The sequence below is a fragment of the Corvus brachyrhynchos genome, unplaced genomic scaffold (assembly GCF_000691975.1).
Source record: "Corvus brachyrhynchos isolate BGI_N302 unplaced genomic scaffold, ASM69197v1 scaffold365, whole genome shotgun sequence".
NCBI classification, from domain to species: Eukaryota; Metazoa; Chordata; class Aves; order Passeriformes; family Corvidae; genus Corvus; species Corvus brachyrhynchos.
This window is the reverse complement of record NW_008239544.1, coordinates 1,466,004-1,477,632: the sequence shown is the minus strand read 5'-3', so window position 1 is coordinate 1,477,632 and position 11,629 is coordinate 1,466,004. Positions and strand designations below refer to the sequence as shown.

At 47.3% G+C, this 11,629-nt stretch overlaps 1 long non-coding RNA gene across 1 annotated transcript in view; it reads right to left on the bottom strand.

The window, feature by feature from the left end:
- Positions 1–567: 567 nt before the first annotated feature.
- LOC108448450 overlaps positions 568–11,629 on the bottom strand; it is a 37,613-nt gene continuing 26,551 nt past the window's right edge. The window contains exons 3-4 of the long non-coding RNA XR_001864331.1: positions 1,210–1,317; positions 568–1,104 (exon numbers count right to left, since the gene is read on the bottom strand). This is a non-coding gene — a long non-coding RNA (uncharacterized LOC108448450). The remainder of the gene's footprint in view (positions 1,105–1,209; positions 1,318–11,629) is intronic.

The following is an 11,629-nucleotide window of genomic DNA, read 5'->3' as shown; positions in this document are numbered from 1 at the left end:
AGTTAAGCACTGAACAGCCAGCAGCAAGGAGAGGAACCTCTTCAGCAACAGGTTCCACATTTATCTCTGGCAGTGGGAAGCCATTCCCCCTTGTCCTGGCAGTCCAGGCCCTTGTCCAGTGTCCCTCTCCAGCTCTTTTGGAGGCACCTTAGGATGCGACCAAACTGGTCCAGAAGTATCATAAGACACAGGGCAAAGTAGGAAGAAAACATGACAGTAAGAAAGTGCACCCTGGAACGGGAGGCAGGAGCTTATTGTCAAGTATTAAATGTTTTCTAACTGCAATACAGAGACTTAAAATAATTTCTATATAGGCTTTCTGGGTAAAAAGCACAGTCAGGGAAAAGTTACACTAATTTAAACAAAATTAATAAAGAAATGTTCTGCTTCTTTTTATCATCTTTCTACCTCTCATCATTTATCATGCAAATTAAATTGCAGTAATAGAAAATGTAAAGAAAACAAACTCTGCAGTATATTGAAACCTCTATCCAGCAAGAGATAAGGTTGAGTATTAGAAGGAAAGGTGCAGAAAATTAGCTGTCCAGACAATAACTGAGAGGGAAACTGGTTTATTTAGCCTGGAGGGATTTTTTGTTGCAAACTGACTAAATTAAAATCCTGACTATTATACCCAGTATCACACCAGAAAACGCCTTTTCCTTGCACTTTTAGATAAATTTTCATTGATCTCATTTTATGCATGATTACATTTTTAATGAGATGTACAGTATTTCGAAGCTAATTTTAAATGCCTTCTCCCTCTCCTTCCTCTGCTCCCCTCCCTCCTCCCACCACATACACACTTATGCTTGTTGGATTAACATTTCTGATAAATTGCTTGGCCAGAAAGGAACATTACCAAGAGGAAATAAATTACTTCCATCTTTCGCAGCTCCGGCGTAGTAAAGTAACCTTTAAAATGGCCACTGTCTAATTCTGCCACCTTGCAATTCCTTCCAAAAGCAATCATTTTATTTCATGGAATGATTGTATTTGTTGTTGGTCACGCTGAACAACATATGGAGCAAGGGAAGAAGTCACTTTCCTCCACTGGCAGTTCTGACCAGAAGAACCAGCCATGCCTTGAAACTCAAAACTCTCCTGAAATAAAGAGTTTTATCGTCAGGATCTTTGACTCTTGTGAATAAAGTACAAAGCAGGTGAAGGTGGGTGAACTGGCCTAATGCCAGAGCATGGGGGTCTCACCTTGAAAGTATTGGGCAATAATTGATTTTCAGCATGGAAAACTTGGCTTGTTCCCAGAAGTTTTCAATTTTATTTTCTTCCTTTGACTATTTTTGGTAAAGTCACACCCTGTAAAACAAAGGGGGAAATTGCAGGGACAAAGTATGAAATAAAATTCTGCCTCCAGCCCATCATTAAGGACCCAGCAGTTTATTTCCCTCTTTGATTTCAGGCTGCTTTTTGTGAAGAGGGGCTGGTTTGTCCAGCCAGTTTCTCTCCAGTCCATGCTCAGGAAGGGGAAATAAATGAATGAGTAAGTATGGAGGCTTGGGTCTCTCCTAACTGAATTTCAACTCTGTAATTTCCAGCTGTTTTGCAAACTTTCCAAGGTTGTTCTGAATTGCTGCCTTGCCCTCTGGAGGGATAACAGCCACTCTGCTCCTTCCATCTGCCAGCCGCATTCACTGCTGCATCGCTCCCACATCCGGGAGATGCTGGGATGCTCCTGGGAACTGGGGTCACTGGACACGATCTGCATTTACCAGTGTGCCCTTTTGTGTTTCTCCTTGTGCCTGACCCACACCAAGGGCCAGCAGCACGTCTGGCACTGCACCTGCAGTGGGAGCTGCTCCGGTGGTGAGCAGAGCCAGGTGGGGAGGAGGGGAATCGGGGACTGTGAGATGGGACAACCCAGTAAAGCAGCAGTGGAGAACAGGAGAAAACTGGCGAGGATTGCAGGGGAAGGGAAGAGGGCTGAGACGGAACCTGGGCTCTGAAAACCACGGAAATGAAGGAGTAACAGAGGAGTATCAGCTCAAGCTGAAGCATCAGGAGAGGGGATTAGGAGTTTATACGTGGGACAGTGGAAATGAAGCTGAGTAAAATGTCCCACAGACAATGGGAGCACGAAAGAATCTTAAATGCAAATCCACGTTTCACAAAGGATTTATCATTATCCAGCAGTGCTTTGAGAATTAAGTGTTTCCATCAGAAGTCTTGTCCCAGTGCACTAACACGACAGACGGCATGAGCCTTTCCAGATGTGGGAGTGCAGATGGGCTTACAGGCCTGCAAAGCAAAATCTTCCCACTCTCCCCAAATGGATGAATGGGACTGTTACACAACCTGTGAGGAATTATCACTGCCGAGAAACCAGCGCTACAGGAACAGACAATGGGATCCCCAGAGCAGAATCCGTGTGTGAAAACACACAGAACAGTTCCAGAAAGGTAAACAGCTCAAGAGAGGGAATATAGATCATGAAGCAAAACCTGGCCCTCAGGCTGCACCCCCAATTTTTATTATCATAGAACCAGAGAATCCCAGCTTGTTTGGGTTGGAAGGGACCTGAAAGCTCACCCAGTACCACCCCCTGCCATGGTCAGGGACACCTTCCATCATACAGGTTGCTCCAAGCCCCATCCAACCTGGCCTTGGACACTTCCAGGGATGGGGCAGCCACAGCTTCTCTGCACAACCTGTGCCAGGGCCTCAACACCCTCTAACGTGGTTAAATTGTGTTATTATTAAGTTGTAGGTGTGAAGGTTAAAGAGAATCAGAGTTTTCCATGAATAAATGACCGGTCTTTGTGATGAAATTAAAAGTGTAACATTTCCACAGCTAAATGACAGCAAAGAACTTACTCCAGGTCAGTCGGTACCTCAGGGGAGCACAAACCCTCCCCACACACAAAAAACATTTTACTGTTTCTCCCACCTAAAAGGCTTTTCTGGCCCCAGCTCCATCCAGACCCAGCATTTTACCCCATTGCAGAGGTGGATCTTGGACTGGGGCTACTTTCAACAGAGCACGTTTTCCAAATAATCCCAGACGTTTGGCAGGGAAATTGCCAAAGCTGCTTGTAGGCTGGATGTAACTTTTAACACTTACACTGCACAAAGCAATTACTGCCTTGGTTTCACTGGCTCTCCAGAAGGATTCCCTTGGTGTGCTGGCAGTGGGAGAGCCTGCACTGCACCGGCATTCGGGAATGTGAACTCCTGGATGGTGCTGGATGGCAGGCTCATCCCTGGGCTCCCCCCACACGGAAGGCAGCCCCTGGCTGGGCACAAGGGGCAACATCACACAGAGAAACTCCTTCTTTGGACCAGGCACAACCAACTCCCCCCCGGTATTGCTGCTACTGCTTTATTAAAATGCATAAAGCAGCCAGAAGCAAAGACACCAATAAATTCTTCTGTAAGAGCAGAAATGTTTTTTTCAAATGGCTCCCCTAACACTAATAATCACAGCTCTCTTATGTGTACTTGACTCTGGTTAACCTTTTTCTGGCACTTTTTAACTTCTCCAAGTCAGGTACTAATATGGAACTAATGTGGGGTTTATTTTCCCTATAGGAATAGCAGAAAGAGCACTGCACATTAGCGTAATCATGCCGGCTCCTTCCAGAAACTGCAGGACTTTACATCAAAGCAGCCGCATTATGGCACAGGAAAAGAATTTAATAACAATTGGGGGACTAAGCATTTTTTTAATGTTAAGGGGTTTTATTGAATATTAATCCTATAAAATGCTCCTGAAAGTTGGCAGAAGGAAAACTGATGTCCCAAATAGTTACCGTGGCCTTCCACAGTGCTGGGATGCAACTGCAGTGTAATCAGAATTCATCATGCCATTAGCAGAAGGACAACAGGAAAGGAGACACTTCCTCCCGCATCCTGGGGCTTGAACAACCAGAGCTGTGAGAACAAGCTCAGCATTGACAGCCTCAGCCAAGCTCTCAAAGTTTACGCGCTTTTGGGTTCAGAGCTTGCAGTTTCTTTCAATACAACTCGATTTTTGCACTCTTGATGTTATCTTCTGCTAAAGATTTTCATTATATTTTTCTCTCTGAGGGGGTTGGAGGTGCTGAAAACAGGTCTGCAGTTAAAAGGAACAAGAGGCACCCAGAGTTTTTTCCCCCCTCTTTCTAACTACTGGATACTTTCCTTTTTCTTTTCCTTTTTTTTTCCAAGAGGAGGTCACTCTGCTGCCCCGCACGGCTGCAGCCATGCTCCAGTCACATTAATCCCTGCCCTGCTGAGATGCTGGAGAAACAGGAATTCATCTGGCACCAGCAGAGGAAAGACAGAAGGAAAAATGAAGGGGGAAAAAATGAATAAATAAATAATTCAGGCAGAGGATGAATACTTGAACAAAGCAGGGCCTGTGTGCAAGGGAACGCTGGGCTGCTCTGGAACAGAGAAGAGCAGCAGCCCACAAAGCTGCACGTTTATCCAAGCAGAGTCAGTGCTCCTGCCCGGGCACTGAGCAGAGCTTTCCCCGGGCACCTGGACACACACAGCTGTGCCCCGGGTGGGACCTGCCCTCACCCTGGAGCTGAGTGCCCCGCACAGACCCTCCTGTGGGCACTGTCTGTGCCAGTCAGGTCAGCTGCTCCTGGATAGACACTCGGCACAACTCCTCCTTTCCTAAGTGTCTCCTGGCCCCCATCCCAGACCTTAGGATTTCCAGAGTAACTTCTGAGGGCCACCCCTGAGGGCTGGGTAAGGGACCCACACGTGGAAAGGGCCCTATGCTTTAACCTCCATCTCAAATACTCCTTTTCTCTCTTTTTCCCAAGCCAAGCTCTGAAGGGATGGTTTCTTCCTGCTGCACATGCCAAAACAAGATCAGGAACCCAGAAACCACTTGTGTAGAGAGAGCCTGATGCTGGAAGGCAGGGCAGCACAGAGCCCACAGGGGCCCCCCACACTTGGACGGTGTCTTAAGACACACTTGATGTTAGTTTCTTGTTCTGAGATGCCTCCAGCTTCTCCTTCACTGGAAAAGGAAACTCGTTCATTATGTATCACAACAGTGTGTTAACAGCTCACAGCCTGAAATGAAGCAAGTGCAGAAAACACTTTCATCACCGTTTCCGTCTCGTCAGTTGGGAGTTTGCTGGCACTCAGTGGAGATGTTTTCCCACACGTTTACCATATAGCTATCCCAAAACAGTAAGTGGAAGAGTGACTGACCAGGTACAATGCAAAAGACCACTTGTTCCCCCAGCCACGCCGCACGGTCTGTGCCATGAGCGCTGCTGTCACCATGAGCCACTGCCGTGGTGCCTCTGAGCAGCCCCGGCCCTGCGGCGCTGTCGCCTGACTGACCTGTCAGGAGCATCGAGGCTGGGGCTGAGCAAAGAACACATTAATAAATCTTGATATCAGCGTTTTATCAATGTGGTCTTGTAAGTTTACGAGCATTTGGCTTTGTTTTACACCAGACAGCTCCACCCTGCTCCAGAGCAGGCTGCCAGATGTGCAGCATTTCCTCTGCAGCCTCATTGCTTGTGACGGGTCAAGTCCAACAGGAACCTCCTGGGGAGCCCGACTGCTCCCTGGCTGCCCCACAGCTCCTCTGGACACTGCTCTCCCAACAGGCTGACCACACTTGTGATCTCTTTGGGAGTTACCGTGCAGACAAGGTGCTGCTGCCGCCCAGCATCTGGGCCTGGGATGCAAATTTATGGTTGAAACATCTGAAAGCCCAGGAAGGAGGGTGCTGCAGTAGGGAGTGAAGGTGTGAACTCCATGGGGATCCTGAGAGCTGCAGAGGCAGTTTCCATTCATATCCCCATACAGGTTTCTCAAAATAAAAAAGTGGAGCTTGCATGTATGCAATACCAAAAAAATCTATGTGCTATCAGGTGCCCACAGGAATCTCTGCACATTTGGCATTTGGGAGTGGTGGGAACATCAAATGGTTGTGGACATCTCAGCAGCACCCAGCATTTCACTGTACTCCATTCTCTGCCATCACCTAGCCTTGCTTTAAAACTCTCTAGAGACTGAGTTTCCTCCCATCTTTGAGAGACCTTTGCTTAAAGATTTCATTACTGGCTGATTTTTAACCACTACTGCCTAAACATTTCTTTTGTTAAATTCAGCCCCTCCTGTTCAGTTTTTAGGGTGGGCATCCTACTGCATCACGGGCCCATCCATGGTTGCTCACAGCCATGGGCGCTTACATGGCTGCTGAGTCACTGCAGATCCAGGCTGTGACAACTAACCTCTCCTAATCCTTTCTCATAAGTCAAATCTTCAGGTCCCCAGTTCTCCTTGCTGCTTTTCCGTGAACTGGTTTTCACTTGTGAACAGAAAGCCACTGATGTGGTGCCAGAAGAGAGAACAATCTCCCAGCTGCAGCCATGGGGCATAAGGGGGTCACTATGGTTCTCCTGCTCCTTGCCATGATGGTTTATAGTGCAGGCAAATCCAAACTGCTCATCTTTCCTACATGACACTGCAAACTCCTGTCTAACTCAGTGGCTCCTGTTACCCTGAGACACCTCCGAGCATCGCTGCTGCTCAGGTTCTTTCCCATGGAACATACCTGTGATGGATTAGTACTTTCATACACAGGCAGCTACATCATCTGTATTTTTCAAGGCTGAATTTCATTTTTCCCCTTTCCTGTTTCTAACTTCTGTAAATAAGCTGGTATTGTATCTGTATAAAACCACTCACAACTCATCATTCTCCAGAGTTAGTCTGATGAGGTTTCCTTCATCTCTCAAACTATTAGAAGTTATTAAGAAGTTGTTGCCCAGAGCAGATGTGGCTGCTCCTGGAAATGTCCAAGACCAGGCTGGACAGGACTTGGAGCAACCTGGGATAGTGAAAGGTGTCCCTGCCCATGGCAGGGGGTGGAACAAGAAGAATTTTCAGGTCCCTTCCCTCCCAAACCATTCTGGGATGCCATGATTAAAGGAGATGGCATAGAATTAAATCAGGACCAGCCATGTAGCTGTAAACAACCCACCACCACCACATTAAACATTCTGCCTTTATTGCTGTTCTTAGTCTTCAGTCTTTAGTTGAGTTTTCTGTTTGGTAGACAGAGCTTCCACCTGTACCCCCAAAATTAATTTTCAAACACAAGTCCATGGGAAGACAAGGGCTGTGTCAGTCTAACCTGCCATAGGGAATCTACTGCCTCCACAGAACCACAGAATCAGCAAGGTTGAAGAGACCTTGGAGATCATCAAGTCCAACCATCAACCCAGCACCACCATAATCATTCCTAAAACACATCTGCAAGTGCCACATCCAGATGGCTCTTGAACACTTCCAGAGATGATGACTCCAACCCCTCCCTGGGCAACTTATTCCAAGGGTGAAGAAAAGGGAGTGACCTTTGGAGAACCTTATTACCTCTATTTCTAATGAGGCTGTGAGCTCCAATCCCCAGCACAGGGACAATTATCAGTGCCTGGGCCACCTTCTGAAGACCAACCCGGCACTGTTGCCACCGTTGCTGTTGGGAATTGTTTGCAGATTGGGAAGGCACTTGCAGCAAACATGACTCCTCCTGCTGTACCTCCTGCAATCACCTAATGAGTTCTGTGTGGGTCTCATCAAGAATGCTGGGGCAGGACTTGGATGAGGTCAGAGCCCTTTGCTACAACCACCACATCTGTGGGGCTGCTTTGAACCTGCCTCTCAGTTTTATCACACTGGCATCTCCTTCCCACCAAAGAGCACTCTGGAAACCCTGAGATGCTGGTGGAAAGCTGATCAAGTGCTCTCTTTGCAGCCAAGCCCAGCAATCTTCACCCTGCAAGAGTCATGCATACCCTCCCCAGAGCCATGCCCCTGGGCTTTGTCTGGATTAGAAGGAAAACAGCACGTTTAACCCTCCAATTTCAGGCTGCAATAGCTCTTTATTATCTTACCCATAAATCTGAGCACCTCTTTTAAACATCCAAAGAGAAAACTTCAGAGCAACTAATCCAAAGGGAAATTGCCCTCTTGGCAATCTTACAAAAACCAGCCCAAGGGAGATTTCTTGCCCAAGTCCCTGTTCCATGTGCCACACAGCCCAGCTGAGTTACAGAAACAACAGACCCTCAAAAGCTGCTGGCAGCTGAGTAGTTTAAAGTTGCTATAAGGCAATATTTTGGCAAGTGGTCATGTAATTGTTTGTTCTGGACATCTGCATTGACTGCAGGAGCAGTGAACACAAGACTGTAGGAGTTTTGCTTGAATGTAGAGCAGAAGGCAGTGAATGGTCTCTGTTCCCCAGCAGTCTGTCTCAGCTTGGGCTCAACTACAAGAAATCTCTATTTTTAGTCTTACAACAGGTGGCTTAAGGCAAAAGCAGGTATTGACTACTGCCCTTTTCATAAGGCCTTTGGAGATGCCCAATCCCACGCTACTGAACACCTCAAGGAGAGGAGGGGGAATTGGCACATCCTGTGAGCAGACCCTGGAGACGGGCAGGGAAAAGCCTGCGTGCATACCTGCATCCATGGAATGTCAGCATCTCCACACTGCCTTTTCCAATGACAGCTCAAGACCAATTTTTGTTACAAGGTATATCTTTTGTTATACCTCCTTATGTTACAAGAAGGGAAAAGAAACAAGAATTAATAGAGTTGTGGATGTTTGGAGGTGTCGGTCACTGACAGAAGAAGGCAGTTGTTAAAGTCTCAGCTGCCCAGACTTCAGACAGCAAGGATATTAGGATCAAAAGAAATTCCAAGAACTGGTTTATTGTTGGGTGGATATGATTATATTATTAATAAAGAAGCAGACAGGGCAGAAGTGGTCAATAAACATTTTGTTAGGAAACTCAGCCAGTGCACTCAAATCAGATGAAGACAGCAAACCCATCTGAGGATTTCTAGGCACAGGGAGCATTAAACAATCTAAAATCTAACAGCCTCTGGGTGCCTTGTGCTCCTACACTGTAAGAGAATTGCCAGGAGAGATCCCTAATCTGTCAATAGGAATGGAGAAAAGTTACCAGAGCAGGAAAATCGTGGAACTCTGGAAATGCTGTAGATTATATCCACACTCACCCAGAGCAAGCAGGACTTGTAACTACAGGTTACTTAACCTGTCGTCAATGTCAGCAGAAAGTCAGGGAAGTTAATATAGAATTTGATCAATAAAATATTAGAGGATGGGAATAAAATTAACTCAAGTCACAAATGTTTTGTTCAGAGTCTTGCTGAGCAAACATTGATTTTTTTTTTTAGTTTCATAGTGTTGTTTCAATTGACTGTCTCAGAGTCAGAACCTGTGGGCAAACAGGGCTGCTCCATGCAGCAAAAGCTTCCCAGGACTTTCCCCACCCTGGCCCCCGGTGACCAGTGACAGCAGGTGACTGTCCCCAGTGCAGGGGCTGAGAAATGGCCACCAGACAGCACACGGGTTATCACGGCCCAACCAGATCCTCACTACCACAGAGAGCCACTTCCCATTAGTTTGAGGGCAACAATCCTATCCTTGGCTTAGGCTGATCCTCTCACAGAATCACAGGATGGGACAGTTGGCAGGGACCACAGTGGGTGATCTGGTCCAATCTCGCTGCTCTAGCAGGGTCATCCCAGAGCATGGGGCACAGGATTGCAGCCAGATGGTTCTGGGATATCTCCAGTGAGGGAGACACCACAGCCTCTCTGGGCAATCTGTTCCAATCTCAAGCAGGCCTCAGTGTACTGGGTTGCACCACTGACAGAAACGCATGGCAAAACCTAAGAAAATTGGAGCTTTATCACCTAATTGCAGTAGGGAAGCCAAAGAACAAGTGATGGTGGAGACATTCCTCACAGCCACCGCTACTGTCCCCACTGCCCCTCAGACCACAAACGCCGCGTGACACTGCAGCCAACCCTGCAGGGAAAACAAGAAGCCAAACAGAAGTTTGGCCTCGATCCACTGAAAGCAGGGGCTCATCTGTAAGTGTTACAAGGTGTTCCCATCCCACGTTATGGCCCGACTCCAATTTGTGCAGAAGCTGGAATAATGGCTTTTACTAAAGGAGGCCGAGGCCGGCCCTTGGCTCACTGCTGCATGAGCTTCCAGAGGAGCAGCGGAGTGATGCTCACTCGCGGGAGACTGGAGCTGATGCAGCCAGAGAGCTGAGCTTCCAGGCACTCAGATAAACCCACCTTGAAACGAAATTTTATTGAAGTTAAATTCTCCTTGCACAGATTTACAGCAGGTGACCAGCTCAAAATTTTAATTGCAAGCAGAGAATGATTAAGCTGCTTATTTGAAAGGCAAGGCAGAGTGAGTCTGGTGGCCCTCGGGTAGCACTCCATAATGGGACAGAGAGCCTGGGCTGGCACTTGGCTCTGCAGCAGCCTCACCTATGGGCAGCAGAGGAAGGATAATCATCTCCTGGAAAGGCTCCAGTACTCATCTGGGCCTCCAGAGCCATTACTGCCTGGAAAACAGGGAAAGCTGGGAGGCAGCCAGTGAAGCCCTGCAAACACAAAGTGTGGGGTACCACGGCTCACCGTGCCCTTCCTGGATGGGAGAGGAGGCAAAACTCAGCAAAGGCTGAGTTTTGGGGGGGTTTTCTTATTTAAGAGCATTCTCTGGTGCTGCAAGGTCATACAGTCACTTAAACCACAGCACTTTCACTGCACCCACTATTGCCGGTCTATTTGTAAATTATTTAATAATAAAAAATAAAAACACCTCTGCAATCACCATCCCTTCATCCACCCCCTTCACTGCCAGCCTGACAAAGACACTCACCCCCAAACAGGTACAAACCCCCAGAAAATGAGATCCAGCAATTGTAAGATTCAACTTCAAAGACATCAAGAGATATAACATTTTATTTGCCTTCTGCCTTTTAACTTTTGGGGTCCACTCAGGTAATGCTTTTGAATTTTTAATTAAAAATAAAAGCAAGGCTGCTTCTGCTGTCATTTTGCTTTGTAGTTGGACATTTAAGTATAAAATCTGTTACCTGAAGACTCTGCTAAAGCTATGAGTTAAGGAAAACTGCCCAAAACATATGTCTCAGCAGATCTGGACACATATTTTGGTTTGAGCTCGTTTCATTTTGCCTAAAACTCTTCCTGTACATTCTTTCAGCAATTTTAAAGTAATTTTGATTTTCATGCAGTTTTTCTTTTTGCATTTTAAATTTAAATCAGAATCATGTAATCACAGAATGGTTTGGGTGGGAAGGGACCTTAAAGCCGATTCCATCCCACCCCCTGCCATGGGCAGGGACACCTTCCACTGTCCCAGGCTGCTCCAAGCCCCATCCAACCTGGCCTTGGACACTGCCAGGGATCCAGGGGCAGCCACAGCTTCCCTGGGCAACCTGTGACACAGGGAGGGACTTCATTAAATTTAATGCATGCATTTGGTATCATGAGGACAAATTGCCTCCATTTCCACCCAGTCCCGACCCCCTCCTCACTCAGCCCTTTCCCACTGTCACTGTGACAGTTCACATGTCCAGACAGACCACTAGGGAGACGGTTCCAGTGACACCTGGGAGAAGAGCAGGTCCAGGGGCTTTCCTAACACCTTTGGTGCCAGGTGGGGATCGGTGCCCATCTTGACAGCACCCTGCAATTCCCGTGGGCCCTTCCCCAGGCAAGCAGCGCTGGGGGCTGTGGCTGTGAGAGCGAGCACAAGCCCCCAGTGTTCCTGCTCCCTCCTAACCACAACCGCACAC